The 22,809-nt window shown below is 41.8% G+C and overlaps 1 pseudogene; it reads right to left on the bottom strand.

The window, feature by feature from the left end:
- Positions 1-12,956: 12,956 nt before the first annotated feature.
- LOC139367774 (aerolysin-like protein) lies at positions 12,957-14,170 on the bottom strand (annotated as a pseudogene).
- Between the last annotated feature and the right edge of the window lie 8,639 nt (positions 14,171-22,809).

Below are 22,809 nucleotides of genomic sequence, written 5' to 3'. Positions count from 1 at the left end.
ATCATGGTTCATGCAGGCGACTGGATAAATACACAAAGGGACACAGTCATAACCTCCCCTCAGACCAATTGGTAGAATGCCCAGTATATGTTCTGGAAGTTAAGAAGCAGTGAATTGTACAAGCTGTATCCATCCTCTGTTCTGTTTATCATGGTTCATGCAGGCGACAGGATAAATACACAAAGGGACACGGTCATAGCCTCCCCCTCAAATCAAATCAAATCAAATGTATTTGTCACATACACATGGTTAGCAGATGTTAATGCGAGTGTAGCGAAATGCTTGTGCTTCTAGTTCCGACAATGCAGTAATAACCAACGAGTAATCTAACCTAACAATTCCAAAACTACTACCTTATACACACAAGTGTAAAGGGATAAAGAATATGTACATAAATATATATGAATGAGTGATGGTACAGAACGCCATAGGCAAGATGCAGTAGATGGTATCGAGTACAGTATATACATATGAGATGAGTAAAGTGGCATAGTTTAAAGTGGCTAGTGATACATGTATTACATAAAGATGCAGTAGATGATAGAGTACAGTATATACATATACATATGAGATGAATAATGTAGGGTATGTAAACATTATATTACATTATATTAAGTAGCATTGTTTAAAGTGGCTAGTGATATATTTTACATCAATTTCCTTCAATTCCCATTATTAAAGTGGCTGGAGTTGAGTCAGTGTGTTGGCAGAAGCCACTCAATGTTAGTGGGGCGGCCTGTCAGGAAGTCCAGTACCCAGTTGCACAGGATGGGGTCGAGACCCAGGGTCTGGAGCTTGATGACGAGTTTGGAGGGTACTATGGTGTTGAATGCTGAGCTGTAGTCGATGAACAGCATTCTCACATAGGTATTCCTCTTGTCCAGATGCGTTAGGGCAGTGTCCAGTGTGGTTGAGATTGCATCGTCTGTGGACCTATTTGGGCGGTAAGCAAATTGGAGTGGGTCTAGGGTGTCAGGTAGGGTGGAGGTGATATGGTCCTTCACTAGTCTCTCAAAGCACTTCATGATGACGGAAGTGAGTGCTACGGGGCGGTAGTCGTTTAGCTCAGTTACCTTAGCTTTCTTGGAAACAGGAACAATGGTGGCCCTCTTGAAGCATGTGAGAACAGCAGACTGGGTCAAGGGTTGAATGAATATGTCCGTAAACACACCAGCCAGCTGGTTTGAGCATGCTCTGAGGGCGCGGCTGGGGATGCCGTCTGGGCCTGCAGCCTTGCGAGGGTTAACACGTTTAAATGTTTTACTCACATCGGCTGCAGTGAAGGAGAGACCGCATGTTTTCGTTGCAGGCCGTGTCAGTGGCACTGTATTGTCCTCAAAGCGGGCAAAAAAGTTATTTAGTCTGCCTGGGAGCAAGACATCCTAGTCCGTGACTGGGCTGGTTTTCTTTTTGTAATCCGTGATTGACTGTAGACCCTGCCACATGCTTCTTGTGTCTCAGCTGTTGAATTGCGACTCTACTTTGTCTCTATACTGACGCTTAGCTTGTTTGATTGCCTTGCGGAGGGAATAGTTACACTGTTTGTATTCGGTCATGTTTCCAGTCACCTTGCAGTGGTTCGGCGCTTTCAGTTTCACGCGAATGCTGCCATCAATCCACGGTTTCTGGTTTGGAATGTTTTAATCGTTGCTATGGGAACGACATCTTCAATGCACGTTCTAATGAACTCGCACACCGAATCGGCGTATTCGTCAATGCTGTTGTTCGTCGCAATGTGGAACATATCCCAGTCCACGTGATGGAAGCAGTCTTGGAGCTTGAAATCAGATTGGTCGGACCAGCTTTGAACAGACCTCAGCGCCGGGAGCTTCTTGTTTTAGCTTCTGTCTGTAGGCAGGGAGCAACAAAATGGAGTCGTGGTCAGCTTTTCTTATATGCGTCGCGGAAGTTAGAATAGCAATGATCCAAGGTTTTACCAGCCCTGGTTGCGCAATCGATATGCTGATACAATTTAGGGAGTCTTGTTATCAGATTAGCCTTGTTTAAATCCCCAGCTACAATGAATACAGCCTCAGGATATGTGGTTTCCAGTTTGCAAAGAGTCAAATTAAGTTCGTTCAGAGCCATCGATGTGTCTGCTTGGGGGGGGAATATATATACGGCTGTGATTATAATCGAAGATAATTGGTAGAATGCCCAGTATATGTTCTGGAAGTTAAGATATGAGACCTTGCTCAATTTATTTGGGAACTGAGCCCTCATGATAACAGCCAGTCGTATGCAAAAACCAACCCATAAATGCCTACATTTCTAAAAAAACGTTTTGCTTTGCCCCTTCAGAGCTTCAGTAGACCTATACCAAGGTATGTGAACCTCTCCGTACATTAAACAAATAATGATCGCTTCATTTGCTTTGTGTTTCTGAGTCCTTAGTAGTACATTTCCACTCCAATTATGGCGTCACAAACTTATGGTTGATTTCTCCGTGGTCCAACAGCGAAGGTCTGGCTTGGAACACCAGAGGTTAACTTCTTGTAACTATGGGGGCGCTATTTCATTATTGGATAAAAAAAAACGTTCCCGTTTTAAGCGCAATATTTTGTCGCGAAAAGATGCTTGACTATGCATATAATTGACAGCTTTGGAAAGAAAACACTCTGACGTTTCCAAATCTGCAAAGATATTGTCTGTGAGTGCCAAAGACACACTGGTTGATTCTTATTTATAAAAACCTATTAGGCCTCACTCCCCCCTATCTGAGATATCTACTGCAGCCGTCATCCTTCACATGCAACACCCATGCTGCCAGTAACATTATGTTAAATGTCCCCAAAGCACACACATCCTTGGGTCGCTTGTCTTTTCAGTTCGCTGCAGCTAGTGACTGGAACGAGCTGCAACAAACACTCAAACTGAACAGTTTTATCTCAATCTCTTCATTCAAAGACTCAATCATGGACACTCTTATCAGACAGTTGTGGCTGCTTTGCATGATGTGTTGCTCTCTCTACCTTCTTGCCCTTTGTGCTGTTGTCTGTGTCCAATAATCTTTGTACTATGTTTTGTGCTGCCACCATGTTGTGCTGCTGCCATGTTGTGTTGCTACCATGTTGTTGTCATGTTGTGTTGCTACCATGTTGTTGTCATGTTGTGTTGCTGCCATGCTATGTTGTTGTCTTAGGTCTCTCTTTATGCTGTGTTGTGGTGTCTCTCTTGTTGTGATGTGTGTTTTGTCCTATATTTTAATTTAATTGATTTATATTTTTAATCCCTGCCCCCGCAGGAGGGCTATTGCCTTTTGGTAGGCCGTCATTGTAAATATGAATTTGTTCTTAAATGACTTGCCTAGTTAACTAAAGGTTAAATAAAATTAAATAAACATTTAAAGACCATGAATTAACAGGGTTAAAAAGTGAATATTATGTAAACACGTAACATACATTACGTTAACACTGAATGTGTGTCTGTGCATATACATGTATGATCGTGTCTGCCTGGTGTGTGTGTGTGTGTGTGTCCGTTTGTGCGTGTGTGTGAGGTGGAGACTGCGTGTGTGTGTGGGTGGGTGGTAACACTTAAATACACCTCCTGGGAGGAATGTGGCTGAGAGCACTCCTCTGCCAATAATAGGCTTCCTCCTCTTCAATCTACCCACTAGTAACACTTAAATACACCTCCTGGGAGGAATGTGGCTGAGAATGGAGTCATCATTACAATACATTTATAACAGTGTTTACCTTTGATGTTATCACTTAGGTAATAGGCAGTCATAACACTTAGGTAATAGGCAGTCATAACACTTAGGTAATAGGCAGTCATAACACTTAGGTAATAGTATATATGTATATATGTATTTATACCTGCGTTTTCTGTTTTTCTGTTGCCAGTTCGTTTTGTATTGTCAGGTCGTCCCAGTGTGTTTACAGTTTTTCCCTGCTCTCTAGTTTTTTGTTTCTAGCTTTTCCAGTTCTAACGTTTCTGCCTGCCCTGACCCTGAGCCTGCCTGTCGTCCAGTACTTGTTGGACTCTGATCTGGTTACGAACCTCTGCCTGTCCTCAAACTTCCTTTTGCCTGCTCCCCTTATTATAATAGATTATCTGAGAACTGAACCATCCGCCTTCTGTGTCTGCATCTGGATCATATCCTGACTCATGATAGGATATTCATTTAATATACACTGCACGTTTGTTATAGTAGATAAGAATAGAGTATAATATAATACCATAGCCATTAGCTATTACAATAGCGTTTTCGTTTTTCATTTTAGCTAAAATAGTGCCATAGTGTTTAAATGAATTTACAAAGTGAAAAAAGTTAGGTTTAGATTTTAGACTATGAAATGAACCTATTATTAGTATTAGTAGTTTTAGACTATGAAATGAACCTATTATTAGTATTAGTAGTTGAATTAAATATACTTTATTCGATGTCAGAATTTCTGAAATTAATAATTATATCAAAACCACAACCTGTCCTGTTTTATTTGTAACTAAGTTCTGTATGTCAAATCCCCAAAATTCTACCTTAAATACAGGTGAAAAAAAACAAATATAAAATTGTCTGCTTCTGTCACGTTCGTCGTATACATAATGAGCGGACCAAGGCGCAGCGCGAGTAGAGTTCCACATATTTATTAAAGTGAACCTTCAAAAAACAACAAAGAATAAACTAATTTAAAGTTCGTAGCGCACATAGCACTAAACCAGAACGAAACAATATCCCACAAACGTAGGTGGGAAAAGGACCACACTAAGTATGATCCCCAATTAGAGGCAACGATCATCAGCTGCCTCCAATTGGGAACCATACTCACACCAACATAGAATTTCAAGACTAGAACACCCCCTCATCACGCTCTGACCTATTGCACCATAGAGAACCCCAAGGGCTCTCTATGGTCAGGGCGTGACACCTTCTCCATTCCACAGAAATCCCAATTATAGTCAATATTCAGCTTGAATCTTTCCAAAACATGTTTCACAGGATAAATTCTATGTAACGTTTTAAATGAAACTTATGGATACAATATTGTTCAGAATTGTTCACGCTTGCCCCCATTGTATATCACCATATATTACTCATCATTAAATATATCAATTCCAAAATAAGTTACCTGGTCTTCAATTGGGATACCATATACTTCCTGTAAAACACAGTCCTTGAGTGAAAATAAGACTGACTTATCGATATTCATTTTCCAACCTGAAACCAAGGAAAAGTCTTCAATACAGGAAAATGCTGTAGAAACCTCATTCCTGTCTTTCAAAAATATGGTGGTGTCATCAGCCAGTTGACTTCGTTTAAATTCCTTGCCAAGTGCTGAAAAAGCTTTAAAATGTCCCTTTCTTGATATAAACAGCTATAACTTGAGTAACCAATAAAAAATATAAAAAAGGACTAATTGGGCAGCCCTGCCTAATGTCACGCCCAATATCAAATCTTTGCAATATCCCATGAGCAAATGCATAAAACCAGATTGTTCTTCATCAATTACTGTATATGATGTAAGCCTTGTTTGAACCTCATAGCAAATACAAGGACAAATAACTTTCCACCATTATTCAACAGGCTAATGGGCCTCCAGTTGTTTATATAAAGTCATCATCACTCTGGGACTGCTCAAAGATGAGATCGGTAGCTCTCAGATTGCATCTTTTACCCGCTCACATTAAACGATGGTCGGTGACGGCCGCATGCCCCGAGTAAGGGCAATGACGTAGGATTTTGTCTCCAATCTGAAAAAACTTGTCTGGGACAGCTAAATCGTGTCCAAAAATGTCTAGTGTACATCTGGCTTTAAACATGAAGAGAACATCTTGACAGGATGTACAGCGCCTTCAGAAAGAATTCACACTCCCCTTTACTTTTTACACATTTTCTTATGTTATAGCCTGAATTTAAAATAGATAAAATTGAGATTTGGTGTTACTGATCTCCACACAATACCCCATAATGTCAAACTGAAATGTCTTGAGCCAGTATGTGTTCAATCCCTTTACTATGGCAAAATAAGTTCAGGAGTAAAAATGTGCTAAACAAATCGCATAATAAATTGTATTGACTCATTCTGTGTTAAATGATAACGGTTAACATGATTTTTGAATTTACTACCCCATCTCTGTATCCCACAATAACATTTATCTGTCGAGTAGTGAATTTCAAGCGAAGATTCAATCATAAAGACCAGGGAAGTTTTCCAGTGTCTCTTAAAGAAGGGCACTGATTGGTAGATGTGTAAAAAATACAAAAAATCAGACACTGAATATCCTTTTAAGCATGGTGAAGTTATTAATGAGGCTTTGGATGGTGTATCAATACACACAGTTACTACAAAGATACAGTACTTCCTACCTCAGTTTCTGGAGAGGAACAAAACTGCTCAGGGATTTCACCATGAGGCCAATGGTGACTTTAAAACAGTTACAGAGTTTAATGGTTGTGATATGAGGAAACTGAGGATGGATCAACAACATTGTAGTTACTCCACAATACCAAAATAAATGACAGAGTGAAAAGAAGGAAACCTGTACAGAATAAACATATTCCAAAGATGCATCATGTTTGCAACAAGGTTTTAAAGTGATACTGCAAAAAATGTGGCAAAGAAACTAACTTTTTGTCCTGAATACTAAGCATTATGTTTGGGTCAAATCCAACACAACACATCACCGAGTACCCTACAACATATTTTCAATCATGGTGGTGGCTGCATCATGTTATGTGTATGCTTGTCATCGGCAACGACTAGGGAGTGATGGTAGGCTTTGAATACAAATTCACGGAATAAGCACATGCAAAATCCTAGAGGAAAACCTGGTTCAGCCTGCTTTCCAACAGACACTGGGAGATGGATTCACCTTTCAAGAGGACAATAACCTAAAACAAAAGGCCAAATCTATACTGGAGTTGCTTACCAAGACGACATTGCATGTTGAGTGTCCTAGTTACAGTTGAGACTTAAATTATCTTGAAAATCTATGGCAAGACTTGAAAATGGCTGTCTAGCAATAATCAACAATCAACTTGACAGAGCTTGAAGAATGTTAAAAATAATAAGGGGAAATTATTGTACAATCCAGGTGTGCAAAGCTCTTAGAGACTTACCCAGAAAGACTCGCAGCTGTAATTGCCGCCAAAGGTGCTTCTACAAAGTATTGACGCAGGGGTGTGAATACTTCTGTAAATAGATATTTCTGTATTTCATTTTCAATAAATGTGCTGTTAATGCCTACAAACATGTTTTCTCTTTGTCATTATGGAGTACTGTCTGTAGATGGGTGAACAAATTCCGTTAATAATGCCTTTTGTCTTCAGGCTGTCTGTGGAAATGTGGAAAAACTCATCGAGTATTAGTCAATGCTGAAGGCAGGTCATTAAGGTCATTAAATGTTGATTCCTTGTTTACTACTGATATGCTGACACTAATTAGTTTCAAATATGCCACAGACACTTTAACAATGAGGATAAAGATATGGGTGTTCGGAATGTTGGACAGCCAGGGCAACTCCAGACGTTCCAGTCTTTCAGCATGTAAAAGCGTCAGAGTATGGTAGTCAGAGATGAATAGAGAGCGTATGCAAGTCTCTCACAGGACTGCAGGCATGTGAAGGTCAAACACATTCCGGATTATGGAGACCCGTGTATGTATTTATTGTACCTTTATTTAACCAGCAAGTCAGTTAAAAACAAGTTCTTATTTTCAATGACAGCCAAGGAACACTGGGTTAACTGCCTTGTTCAGGCTGCAGAACAACAGATTTTGACCTTGTCAGATACGGGGACTCGTTCTTGCAACCTTGTGGTTACAAGTCCAATGCTCTAACCACTAGGCTATCTGCCACATAGGTCTGCCCTATCTGAATATCTCATGGGTGTGGCAGACTTATAAGAAGGAAATGTGACATCTTCGTGGGAAACTGACCAGAGAAGTCCCTAAAGAGGCTACTCTGCTTCATAGAGTCCTTGGTAGACTTTTCAATGACATCATGTGAATGTGAAAAAAACTGAGGCTGTGATCCATATAGTTGTGATTTTGAAACACAAATCACACACACCATACACATACACAATCGCTCTTTGGGTCACTGTGATCACACTGTTCTTCAACTGGTCGTTCAGTAGTGTTTCCTTTGAATGAAACGTTGCACACTATTCTGTCAAACTGGATATTTCCCTGGCAACACAATGCACAGAATGGTAGGTGATATTCAAGTAAAGGTCACAGAGATGAAGAGGAAGGGGGAGTTACTTACCTTCCAAGTAAGATACTTGGACAAACATGTTTTTCTTGTTGCAGGACAACAGTATCTTGTTACATTCGATAGTACCGGTAAAAAAGTATATATATTGAACATTTGTTTGTGGTGGAGGCAAACACACATTCAGGGGCACATTTACTGTAGTGTTTACTGTAGTGTTTACTGTATACTGAAACTTTGATAGTATTGTGATACCATAGTTTGACAAAATGTTCAACATCAGATTTTTATCAGGTTCAGCAAGGTTGGAGCTGGTTTCAGTGACTGCACCCTGTGTTCTGGGTAAAACGTGTGTCCTTTGTGTGTGCATTTCGTGTGCCAATTATGGTACTGTGATACTACTGAAGTTTCTGTTTAACACTTCAGGAAACAAAAGTGTGTGGTGGAGACTCAATGTATACAATAACTTAGTGTTGGTTGAATTAAACTATGATACCTTGGTGCTGCAATCTCTCTCTCTCTCTCTCTCTCGCTCTCTCTCTCTCTCTCTCTCTCTCTCTCGCAGCCTGTCGCCATTAGGCCAACAATGTTGATAGACATGATTGTGATTTTTTGATAATTTAAATATTTTGTGTTTTTTTCATGTGTTTTTTCATCACCAATAGGAAAGACAATTGAAATGAATTCTTTAGGCTCTAATCTTTGGATTTCACATGACTGGGAGTGTTGGTCCCAGATACATAAAACAATGGTACGGTCGTGGATCAGAAAACCAGTCAGTATCTGGTGTGACCACCATTTGATCTATTCAATGTGACATGTTTCCTCCGCATAGAGTTGATCGCCTGTTTATTGTGGCCTGTCGACCCAGAGCATCCCAAACATGCTCAATTGGTGACATGTCTGCTGAGTATACAGGCCATGGGTAAACTGGGCCATTTTCAGCTTCCAGGAATTGTGCACAGACCCTTGCAACAGGCAGTGCATAATCATGCTGAAACATCAGGTGATGGAGGCGGATGAATGGCATGACAATGGGCCTCTGGATATCATCATGGTATCTCTGTGCATTCAAATTACCCTTGATAAAATGCAATTGTGTTAGTTGTCCGTAGCTTATGCCTGCCCATACCATAACCCCACCACCACCATGGGAAACTCTATTTACAATGTTAACATCAGCAAACCGCTCACCCATACACATGGTCTGCAGTTGTGAGGCCAGTTGGACGTACTGCCAAATTCTCTAAAACCACGTCATTCTCTGGCAACAGCTCTGGTGGACATTCCTGTAGTCATCATGCCAATTGCACGCTCCCTCAAAACTTGAGAAATGTTTGGCATTTTGTTGTGTGTCAAAACTGCACATTTTAGAGTGGCCTTTTATTGTCCCCAGCACAAGGTGCACCTATGTAATGATCATACTGTTTAATCAGCTTCTTGATATGCCACACCTATCAGGTGGATGGATTATCTTGGCAAAGGATACATTCTTACTGACAGGGATGTAAACAAACTCGTGCACAAAATTCGAGAGAAATATGTTTTTTTTGTGCATATGGAACATTTCTGGGATATTTTCAGTACAAAAGCTGAAGAACATACGCACATCCAGGTATACTATCCGCAAGTGCTGGTGGTGTTGTCAAACTCGTGGAAAACAGAAAGGAAAACACTGCTGCTTATGCTCCCAGGTGATATTTATTTACAACAACATTATCACCTGGGAGCATGAGCAGCAGTGTGCGGCATTTTCCTTTCTGTTTTCCATCTTTTATTTCAGCTCATGAAACATGGAACCAACATTTTACGTATTGCATTTATATTTTTGTTCAGTGTATTCCCCCACGTGATGCAGTGGGACCAACCCTTTACATGGTGATATATATTATTGTTCAGTGTATTCCCCCACGTGATGCAGTGGGACCAACCCTTTACATGGTGATATATATTATTGTTCAGTGTATTCCCCCAGGTGATGCAGTGGAACCAACACCTTACATGGTGATATATATTAGTGTTCAGTGTATTCCCCCAGGTGATGCAGTGGGATCAACACTTTACATAGTGATATATATTATTGTTCAGTGTATTCCCCCAGGTGATGCAGTGGAACCAACACTTTACATGGTGATATATATCATTGTTCAGTGTATTCCCCCAGGTGCTGCAGTGGGACCAACACTTTACATGGTGATATATATTAGTGTTCAGTGTATTCCCCCAGGTGATGCAGTGGGATCAACACTTTACATAGTGATATATATTATTGTTCAGTGTATTCCCCCAGGTGATGCAGTGGAACCAACACTTTACATGGTGATATATATCATTGTTCAGTGTATTCCCCCAGGTGATGCAAGGGACCAACACTTTACATGGTGATATATATTTTTGTTCAGTTTATTCCCCCAGGTGATGCAGTGTCAAAACGTAATTTCACTCATCCCAACCGTTTTACATTTGGATGTGTTTAGTGATTATTGCATATTAATTTAAACAGTCTTTCACTTCATTTAGATCGTCCCAATGGATATCTGTTTAGTGATTATTGCATATTAATTTAAACAGTCTTTCACTTCATTTAGATAGTCCTGATGCATTTCTATTGAGTGATTAATGCATATTAATTTAAACAGCCTTTCACTTCATTTAGAGATTCCCAATTCATATCTACAGAGAGTTACTAGTATTAGTAAATGCACTGAACATGCTCATCAGTTGATACATAGTTGAATGTGGAGTAGATAATCTGTAGACACAAACTCAGCTCAACTTGTGTTTCACTTTATTTGGAGAGATCCAAATCATATCTACACAGTTAGTAGACTTACAACAAATAAGCTGATAAATTGAAACTGAGATGCTGCTGATATTCTCCACAATTTCTAATCCAATATTTACATGTCTTTTGGGAAAGGGGGAGGGTTTAAGTTGTGCAGTATTTAGCCATTATAATAAGAGTCTGTTAGTAGCAGTTGTGATGTGTGAGTAGCATGAATGTGAGTGACTGCATGTGTGCTAACAAACACATTGGATGATTCTTATATTAAATAATAAATGAATCATGATAAACAATTCTTAAGAAAGAGAACAACTCTGTCAGGACCCGGTTACGAACTCAGGTCTCCGGTGAGAGAAACAGTCACTTAGTAAACTGAGCCACTAATAGTCGGCACAACCCAGAAGATGAGGCAGACACAGCAGTACTAGAGACGGTGATTTATCTATCTATATATACAGTGCCTTGCGAAAGTATTCGGCCCCCTTGAACTTTGCGACCTTTTGCCACATTTCAGGCTTCAAACATAAAGATATAAAACTGTATTTTTTGTGAAGAATCAACAACAAGTGGGACACAATCATGAAGTGGAACGACATTTATTGGATATTTCAAACTTTTTTAACAAATCAAAAACTGAAAAATTGGGCGTGCAAAATTATTCTTTCGCAAGGCACTGTATATATATGTTTTTGAATTTTTATCCCTTTTTCTCCCCAATTTCGTGGTATCCAATTGTTGTAGTAGCTACTATCTTGTCTCATCGGTACAACTCCCGTACGGGCTCGGGAGAGACGAAGGTTGAAAGTCATGCGTCCTCCGATACACAACCCAACCAAGCCGCACTTCTTCTTAACACAGCGCGCATCCAACCCGGAAGCCAGCCGCACCAATGTGTCGGAGGAAACACTGTGCACCTGGCAACCTTGGTTAGCGCGCACTGCGCCCGGCCCGCCACAGGAGTCGCTGGTGCGCGATGAGACAAGGACATCCCCACCGACAAAGCCCTCCCTAACCCGGACGACGCTGGGCCAATTGTGCGTAGAGACGGTGATTTAATAAAGAAAAAAGGAAAAGATCTTCAGGCAAAAATATAAATCCACAACGTCAAAAGTAATTCCAAGATAAAAAAATGTATATCCTCCAAGACACAAGGAAAATCCACAAAGTGGTAAGAACAGCAGGGAAAAAACAAACCTCAAAAGAATAATCCAAAAATAGACAAGAACAAAACCAGAGTACCTCAAGTTCACAGCATGGCTGGGGCTGGATGCTAACATACAAACACAGAACAAAGAACTGAGGAAAACTAAGGGTTTAAATACAATCAAGGGAAACGAGGCACAGGTGCAAATAATAACTGGGAACAAGGGAAAACAAAAGGGTCAAAAAGCACAATGGGGGCAGCTAGTGACCAAAACCGGAACAACCCTGGCCAAATCCTGACAAACTCAACTTAATGATAATTTAAATATTTGTGAATTTTATGAATAGTATATCCAATGGAAGTTGAATAAACTTAACTGGGGATATGGCAAAAGGTTACTGACACACAAGGTAAATAGTTTAACATTCATGAAATTAAGTTACAGTTACATACCATTTTTTTAAATGGTAAATGGGGGTCTAACTGTATAACAAAACATTTTGTAATGAATGTTGTTCAATAATTCACACAAAACATGTGTTAACATGTTATTGGACACAAAAGGCACCGGATTGTGGGAATGACCCACCTGTTGTTATACCCTCTGCTGAGACAGAAATAAAGAGCTGAGTCAACATGGTTCAATTAGAATCACTCAAAGAAGATCATAATAACAGAAAGTGCTGAGTCAACATGGTTCAATTAGAATCACTCAAAGTAGATAATAATAACAGAAAGTGCTGAGTCAACATGGTTCAATTAGAATCACTCAAAGAAGATCATAATAACAGAAAAGGCACACATAGATTTAGTAATGGTGTCACATTCTATCACTGTGCATACTATTCATGATGTCATACACTTGTCTCATGTCTCCTTTGTGGATACCCTCGCTGAAGTGTCAGTCACACCAGTGTAGATGCCGTTGGATAGGAAGACCAGCTGGCTGCCATTCATGCAGGTGACATTCACTGTGGCCCTGTAGTCGAGGTCGATATTTGCTCTCCCCACTGTGATCTCAACATTCATGGTCTTCCCTGGCGGGATCTTCAGGTTGATGGTATCTGATTCTGTTATGGTCTCTGTCTTCTGCAGGCTGGTGGATTGCTCCACTCCCACGGTCAAGCTGAACCCTGATGTCACCTCGACCAGATCCGGGATCCCTGCTTTGACCAACACACTCAAGGTGGATTCTATATTTTTGCTGACGGACCAGGAGGAAGTATTGGTCAGTCTCTTGCTGTATGTAATGGACTCTTCTTGAACCAAGGAAGTGTCGTTGTGGTGAGACATGGACTTCACATATTCTGGGGTCACCTAAAATCAACACACACACAAAGATACAAATTGTTCAGACAAGACAAAGACAATTTAAGAACTAATCATCAGTGAGGAACTGATCAATTGATTTTTAGAAAGCTAACAATATAATCTAATGTGTGTGTATGTGTGTGTGACTGTCCTAGAAATTAGATGCCTGATGAATGTCAACCCCCATATTGGATTATATGTTTTAAAGTGGACAGCCCCCTCAATGTTAGAGCATCGGTAGAGTTTTCCTGAGTCGCCTACACACACCTGGGGTTTGAAGAGGGACAGGGTGGGATACTTCATGTCGGTCAGCTCGGACGACTTGACGGTGTTGATGAAGAGGAAGCCCATGCAGTCGATGTCCGAGCCAGACCTGCCCTCCAGCCCCAGGCAGATTCCGGACCCCACATCTATGGTGTACTCAGTCTTCAGTGGCCAGCTGGTCATTTAAAAAAAAACTGCCGGTTCTTACTCATGGTGAACTTGCCGGCACCCAGACGTGTGCCGATGCCGTTACCCCACAGAGACAGCTTGGTGATGCGCTCGCCGAGGTTGAACTCAAACTCATTGAAAGTGTGTGAATTTCCAAAGGTCTCAACGCGCCCGTCGGTAAGCTCCGCCCGCACAGCTTTGACCTGCCAGCCTTCCACCGCCACTCCGATCTTCTTGAGGGTGGCACCGTTTTTCATGCCGTGGAATTCAAAGGAGCTGCCTCCTCCACCACCGATCAACTGCAGTGTGGTTGCCATGTTGAGAGTTTGAGTGTGCGTCAAGTAAACTGAAATACAAATTTGTACAGATAAATTTAAGAAACCTCCAACTCAAACTCAGGTCTGATTCAGACATTCAAAGCACCAAAAAGCACCTCACTCTTTTGTTTGGGTTACACCCCTGTGTTTCTGTATACGTGTTTGTTTTGGGCTTCGTCCCCGTGCCTTTTCACGACATGTTGTATATTTTGGGTGGAGTATTAAACCCCCCAATTACGAATTCCTGCGCCTATCTCCAATCATTTATACAACAGGTCACATATCAACATTTAGACAGCATAATAAACATATTGCATAACAAATAATGATCACACATTTATCATCCATAGAGATGCACTATACGTGTTACTTCCTGATCTCACTGAATCTGGTTCTAATTCTCCAGTCCCCTTCTTCCTGGCTCCTCTCCAGCTAATGTCATCTGGCTCAGTGCAGCTCACAGTGTAAAAGATAAAGGTCACATGTTTCATTAGTGGTTACAGGATAAGCTGCTGTCTGTGTTTTGCCCTGGGGCAGACGCAGGGGGACAGAGAAGAAGCATTGCCTGAGTTCCAAAATAGCACCCTACTCCATATATGGTGCAAAGGGCCTTAGTAAAAAGTAATGCACTAAATAGGGAATAGGGTGCCAACTGGGAGGATGCCAGAGAGTTGTGAACCTGCTGGTGCTGCAGTGACAGACAGATCCACATCTCTGTAATGTAGCAGACCTGGGTTCAAATAGTATTGCATTTCTTTCAGGTTCATTACATACATAAATCAAATAAATTACAATAAAATGGCGCCGGAAGAAATGGCAGCAGTGTTACGGGCGCCCAACCAATTGTGCTATTATGTGGGGGTTTTCACGATATTTGTAACTTATTTTGTTCATAATGTTTCTGCAACCGTATTTTACGGCAGAAAAGAGCTTCTGGATATCAGGACAGCGATCACTCACCTCGGATTAGACAAAGAGCTTCTGGATATCAGGACAGCGATCACTCACCTCGGATTAGACAAAGAGCTTCTGGATATCAGGACAGCGATCACTCACCTCGGATTAGACAAAGAGCTTCTGGATATCAGGACAGTGATCACTCACCTCGGATTAGACAAAGAGCTTCTGGATATCAGGACAGTGATCACTCACCTCGGATTAGACAAAGAGCTTCTGGATATCAGGACAGCGATCACTCACCTCGGATTAGACAAAGAGCTTCTGGATATCAGGACAGTGATCACTCACCTCGGATTAGACAAAGAGCTTCTGGATATCAGGACAGCGATCACTCACCTCGGATTAGACAAAGAGCTTCTGGATATCAGGACAGAGATCACTCACCTCGGATTAGACAAAGAGCTTCTGGATATCAGGACAGCGATCACTCACCTCGGATTAGACAAAGAGCTTCTGGATATCAGGACAGAGATCACTCACCTCGGATTAGACAAAGAGCTTCTGGATATCAGGACAGCGATCACTCACCTCGGATTAGACAAAGAGCTTCTGGATATCAGGACAGCGATCACTGACCTCGGATTAGATGAAGATTTTTTCTTCAACAAGCAAGATGCACAGGACATTCTCCAAACACCCGACAGGGCCAACATCCCCATTATTTGCAAGAGGAAGCGACGCAGGTACAGAGGACAAAGAGCCAGATGCCTGGTCAGCACCCGGAAAAGGTGAGTGGGAAAGCTACCGTTACCATCAATACTACTCGCCAACGTGCAATCATTGTACAATGTATTAGACGAGGTACGATCACAAATATCCTACCAACGGGACATCAAAAACTGTAATATCCTATGTTTCACGGAATGGTGACTGAATGATGACATGGATATTCAGCTAGCGGGATATACGCTGCACCGGCAGGATAGAACAGCACACGAGGGGGGAGTCGGGGGGTCTGTGCATATTTGTAAACAACAGCTGGTGCACGAAATCTAAGTAAGCCTCTAGATTTTGCTCGCCTGAAGTAGAGTATATTGTTATAAATTGCATGCCACTACTTGCCTAGAGAGTTTTCAGCTATACTTTCGTGGCTGTTTATTTACCACCACAGACAGATGCTGGCACTAAGACCGCACTCAGTCAGCTGTATAAGGAAATAAGCAAACTCACCCAGAGGCGGCGCTCCTAGTGGCCGGAAACTTTAATGCAGGGAAACTTTTATCAGTTCTACCAAATTTCCATCAACATGGTAAATGTGCAACCAGAGGGAAATAAATTCTAGATCACCTGTACTCTACACACAGAGACGCGTAAAAAGCTCTCCCTCGCCCTCCATTTGGTATATCCGACCACAACGCTATCCTCCTGATTCCTGCCTACAAGCCAAAATCTACGCAGGAAGCACCAGTGACTCGGTCTATAAAAAAGTGGTCAGATGAAGCAGATGCTAAACTACAGGACTGTTTTGCTATCACAGACTGGAGCATGTTCCTGGATTTTTCCGATGGCATTGAGGAGTACACAACATCAGTCACTGGCTTTATCAATAAGTGCATCGAGAACATCGTACCCACAGTGACTGTATGTACATACCCCAACCAGAAGCCATGGATTACAGGCAACATCCGCACTGAGCTAAAGGATAGACCTGACACTTTCAAGGTGCGGGACTCTAACCCGGAAGCTTACAAGAAATTCTGCTATTCTGCTAAATTCTGCTACGCCCCCATTCTCATCGATGGGGCTGTAGTTGAGCATGTTGAGAGCTTCAAGTTCCTTGGTATCCTCATTAACAACAAACTAGAATGGTCCAAACACACCAAGACAGTTGTGAAGAGGGCACGACAAAGCCTATTCCTCCTCAGGAAACTAAAAAGATTTGGCATGGGTCCTGAGATCCTCAAAAGGTTCTACAGCTGCAACATCGAGCGCATGGTTGCATGGTTGCATCACTGCCTGGTACGGCAATTGCTCAGCCTCTGACCGCTAGGCACTACAGAGGGTAGTGCGTATGGCCCAGTACATCACTGGGGCTAAGCTGCCTGCCGTCCAGGACCTCTACACCAGGCGTTGTCAGAGGAAGGCACTAAAAATGGTCAAAGTCCCCAGCCACCCCAGTCATAGACTGTTCTCACTACTACCGCATGGCAAGCAGTATCGGAGTGCCAAGTCTAGGGCAAAAAGGCTTCTCAACAGTTTTTACCCCCAAGTCATAAGACTCCTGAACAGGTAATCAAATGGCTATCTGGACTATTTGCATTGTGTGCCACCCCCAACCCCTCTTTTTATGCTGCTGCAACTCTCTGTTTATCATATACACTGCTCAAAAAAATAAAGGGAACACTTAAACAACACAATGTAACTCCAAGTCAATCACACTTCTGTGAAATCAAACTGTCCACTTAGGAAGCAACACTGATTGACAATACATTTCACATGCTGTTGTGCAAATGGAATAGACAACAGGTAGAAATTATAGGCAATTAGCAAGACACCCCCAATAAAGGAGTGGTTCTGCAAATGTTTTGGTCACTTTTGAATGCTGGCGGTGCTTTCACTCTAGTGGTAGCATGAGACGGAGTCTACAACCCACACAAGTGGCTCAGGGAGTGCAGCTCATCCAGGATGGCACATCAATGCGAGCTGTGGCAAGAAGGTTTGCTGTGTCTGTCAGCGTAGTGTCCAGAGCATGGAGGCACTACCAGGAGACAGGCCAGTACATCAGTAGACGTGGAGGAGGCCGTAGGAGGGCAACAACCCAGAAGCAGGACAGCTACCTCCGCCTTTGTGCAAGGAGGAGCACTGCCAGAGCCCTGCAAAATGACCTCCAGCAGGCCAGAAATGTGCATGTGTCTGCTCAAACGGTCAGAAACAGACTCCATGAGGGTGGTATGAGGGCCCGACGTCCACAGGTGTGCCTACAGCCTAAAACTGTGCAGGACGTTTGGCATTTACCAGAGAACACCAAGATTGGCAAATTCACCACTGGCGCCCTGTGCTCTTCACAGATGAAAGCAGGTTCACACTGAGCACGTGACAGACGTGACAGTCTGGAGACGCCGTGGAGAACGTTCTGCTGCCTGCAACCTCCTCCAGCATGACCGGTTTGGCGGTGGGTCAGTCATGGTGTGGGGTGGCATTTCTTTGGGGGGCCGCAAAGCCCTCCATGTGCTCGCCAGAGGTAACCTGACTGCCATTAGGTACCGAGATGAGATCCTCAGACCCCTTGTGAGACCATATGCTGGTGCGGTTGGCCCTGGATTCCTCCTAATGCAAGACAATTCTAGACCTCATGTGGCTGGAGTGTGTCAGCAGTTCCTGCAAGAGGAAGGCATTGATGCTATGGACTGGCCCGCCCGTTCCCCAGACCTGAATCCAATTGAGCACATCTGGGACATCATGTCTCGCTCCATCCACCAACAGGCTGTCCAGGAGTTGGCGGATGCTTTAGTCCAGGTCTGGGAGGAGATCCCTCAGGAGACCATCCACCACCTCATCAGGAGCATGCCCAGGCATTGTAGGGAGGTCATACAGGCACATGGAGGCCACACACACTACTGAGCCTCATTTTGACTTGTTTTAAGGACATTACATCAAAGTTGGATCAGCCTGTACTGTGGTTTTCCACTTTAATTTTGAGTGTGACTCCATATCCAGACCTCCATGGGTTGATAAATTTGATTTCCATTGATAATTTTTGTGTGATTTTGTTGTCAGCACATTCAACTATGTAAAGAAAAACTTATTTAATAAGAATATTGTATTCATTCAGATCTAGGATGTGTTATTTTAGTGTTCCCTTTATTTTTTTGAGCAGTGTATGTCACTTTAACTATACATTCATGTGCATACTACCTCAATTGGGCCAACCAACCAGTGCTCCCGCACATTGGCTAACCAGGCTATCTGCATTGTTTTCCACCCACCACCCACCAACCCCTCTTTTACGCTACTGCTACTCTCTGTTCATCACATATGCATAGTCACTTTAACCATATATACATGTACATACTACCACAATCAGCCTGACTAACCTATGTCTGTAAGTAGCCTACTTTTAAGCCTCGCCGCTGTATATAGCCTGTCTTTTTACTGTTGTTTTATTTCTTTACCTACCTATTGTTCACGTAATACCTTTTTTGCACTATTGGTTAGAACCTGTAAGTAAGCATTTCACTGTAAGGTCTGTTGTATTCGGCGCACGTGACAAATAAACTTTGTTTTGATTTGATACATATACTACATACGGTTTTTGTGAGAAAATACAAGATATTTGAAAGAAGGTTTACGTATTTATATGGGTTGTGAGATGGAACCCCTTTCTCACCAGGGTTGGTCTAAATTCCAAATAGAGCCGAGAATGACAAATAAATTCCAATTCAATTATTGAATTGAAGTAGCAAACACGATACAGAATTTGAATTAAATGAAAGGAAATAGAATTTAATTCAGTGAAATTCAAATTCTTCTTCTATTTTATATAAGGTGTAGTTTATACAAATATACATATTGTACATAAAACATCAAACATGTCGTTAATTACAATATAATGTTGTTGAAACAATAGATTTTTCAGGACAAACTCTTAAAGTGAACGTTCAAGGTAAACTAAACCTGTATGAGAATATTCAAAATTTTTCTATTTCATTATTCACCAAACAAAATCCTGTATTGATCTAAATTCTTCCCAGAATGCATTAGTTTAATGCTCAAATTGACAGTGAGGCCTTCAAAAAGAAGCAAAACAAATTAAATTGTTGTTGGAAATATAATTGGCTATTCTAAGCAGTAAGGTTAAAAGGGTATGTGAACATTGTTTCCAGAGAAAAGTTATGGAATTTTTTGTATCAAATGAAGAAAAGAAACAACACACCACAGCTTCTGGGGAAACACCAGAACATATTCACTCTATCAGCAATCTACTGCCTCCTTCTGGCCAAGTGTTGTAATTACAAGCTAATGGGGAAACACCCGAATATATTCACTCAAGTATGACTCTACTGCCTCCTACTGGTCAAGTGTTGTAATTACCAGTTTTTGGGAGAATCTTTCCATCGGCACTGGAAACTACAGTATTTGACTGAGTAACTTTGTACAGGAGCCATCAACAGTAATTCAACATTTTAAACTGTATTTAATATTATTTCTCCCTATATTTCAAAACTAGAGTAACACCACTTTTTAAATCAACAGTAAACTGTGAGAAGTGTTAAAAAGCATATACACAACATGACCAAAAGTATGTGGACACCTGCTAGTCGAACATCTCATTCCAAAATCATGGCCATTAATATGGAGTTGGTGTCCTCTTTGCTGCTATTACAGCCTCCACTCTTATGGGAAGGCTTTACACAAGATGTTGGAACATTGTTGCAGGGACTTGCTTCCATTCAGCCACAAGAGCATTAGTGAGGTTTGGCGATTAGGCCAGGCTCACAGTCGGCGTTCCAAAAGTGTTCGATGGGGATTGAGGTCAGGGCTCTGTGCAGGCCTGCCAAATTCTTCCACACATTTCTCAGCAAACTATTTCTGTATGGACCTTGCTTTGTGCACAGCACAGGGAGCATTGTCATGGTGAAAAAAGGGCCTTCCCCAAACTGTTGCCACAAAGTTGGAAGCACAGAATTGTCTAGAGTGTCATTGTATACCGTTGCTTTAAGATTTCCCTTCACTGGAACTAAGGGGACTAGCCCGAACCATGAAAAACATTCCCAGACCATCATTCCTCCTCCACCAAACTTTACAGTTGGCACTATGCATTTGGTCAGGTGGCGTTCTGATGGCATCCGCCAAACCCAAATTTGTCCGTAGGACTGCCAGATGGTGAAGGGTGATTCATCACTCCAGAGAACGTATTTAGAATGTTCCAGAGTCCAATGGCGGTAAGCTTTACACCACTCCATCCGACGCTTGGCATTGTTCATGGTGATCTTAGGCTTGAGTGTAGATTTCGGCCATGGAAACCCATTTCCTGAAGCTCCCGATGAACAGTTAGTGTGCTGACGTTGCTTCCAGAGGCAGATTGGAACTCAGTAGTGAATGTTGCAACCGAAGATAAGATGATTTCTTCAGCACTCGGCAGTCCCATACTATGGGCTTGTGTGGCCTACCACTTCGCAGCTGAGCTGTTGTTGCTGCTAGAATTTTCCACTTCACAATAACAGCTCTTGACCACTTGACTAGCAGTGCAGAAATTTGACGAACTGACTTGTTGGACAGGTGGCATCCTATGACGGTGCCACGTTGAAAGTCACTGAGCTTTTCAGTAAAGCCATTCTACTGCCAATGTTTGTCTATGGAGATTGCATGGCTGTGTACTCGATTTTCTACACCTGTAGCTAAAATAACTGGATAACTAAACAACTTTAATCGTTTCATCTGCTTGTCCAGGAGATCTTAAACCCGTTCAGCTCGAGACGCACCAAAGTGTCCACATAGTTTTTAATCTATGGTGGAACGTCGGCTACAGTATGTAGTCTTTTACCAGTGATTCACATTTAAAACATGATTCAATCACTGTGGCACATTATGGGAAATTAAATGAATCCATGTAACATGTAGCCTACAACCTAGCCATAACATTGAGTAGGTGAGAGCTGAGTAAATACTGCACCTGTATAAATACCAACCATGTCATACATTAAATGACACAGTGCACTTCAAATGTGCACTTGACCTCAAGTCAACGTAACGGCGTGGTTTCCCGGATAACGATTAAGCCTAGTCCTGAGCAAGCTCAGTGGAGAATCTCAAACTTGAACATACTTTTCTACTATATACAACTGAAGTGTTTTTTTTAAATAGAAAAACACTACAACAAGAAGAGGCCTCTTAAGAACCTCTCTGGTACAAGTGGAACGGTAGCGTCCCACCTCGACAAAAGCCAGTGAAATTGCAGGGCGCCAAATTCAAAACAACAGAAATACCATAATTAAAATTCCTCAAACATACAAGTATTATACACCATTTTAAAGATAAACTTCTTGTAAATCCAACCACAGTGTCCGATTTCAAAAAGGCTTTACTGCCAAGGCACACCATGCGATTATGTTAGGTCAGCGCCTAGTCACAGAAAACCATACAGCCATTTTCCAGCCAAGGAGAGGGCTCACAAAAGTCAGAAATAGCAATTAAATTAATCACTTACCTTTGATGATCTTCATCTGATGGCACTCCCAGGTCTCCATGTTAGACAACAAATGTTAGTTTTGTTCGCTAAAGTCCATCATACCTCCTTTTTAGACGAAAAGTCAAAAAAGTTCTAATACAGTTTGTAGAAACATGTCAAACGATGTGTAGAATCAATCTTTAAGATGTTTTTATCACGAATCTTCAATAATACTCCAACCAGACAATTCCTTTGTCTTTAGAAATGAAAAGGAATGGAGCTTGCGCTCACGGCCGTGTGCGTGACTAAATTAATGGCTTTCAGCCAGACCCCTGATTCAAACAGCTCTTATTCTCTCCCCCTTCATAGTAGAAGCCTGAAACAAAGTTCTAAAGACTGTTGCCATCTAGTGGAAGCCTTATGAAGTGCAATATGACCCCATAGACACAGTACATTGGATAGGCAATCACTTGAAAAACTACAAACCTCAGATTTCCCACTTCCTGGTTGGATTTTTCTCAGGTGTTCGCCTGCCGTATGAGTTCTGTTATACTCACAGACATCATTCAAACAGTTTTAGAAATGTCAGTGT

The sequence above is a fragment of the Oncorhynchus clarkii genome, chromosome 16, assembly GCF_045791955.1.
Source record: "Oncorhynchus clarkii lewisi isolate Uvic-CL-2024 chromosome 16, UVic_Ocla_1.0, whole genome shotgun sequence".
Classification (NCBI taxonomy): Eukaryota; Metazoa; Chordata; class Actinopteri; order Salmoniformes; family Salmonidae; genus Oncorhynchus; species Oncorhynchus clarkii.
This window is presented reverse-complemented; position numbering and strand designations above follow the sequence as displayed.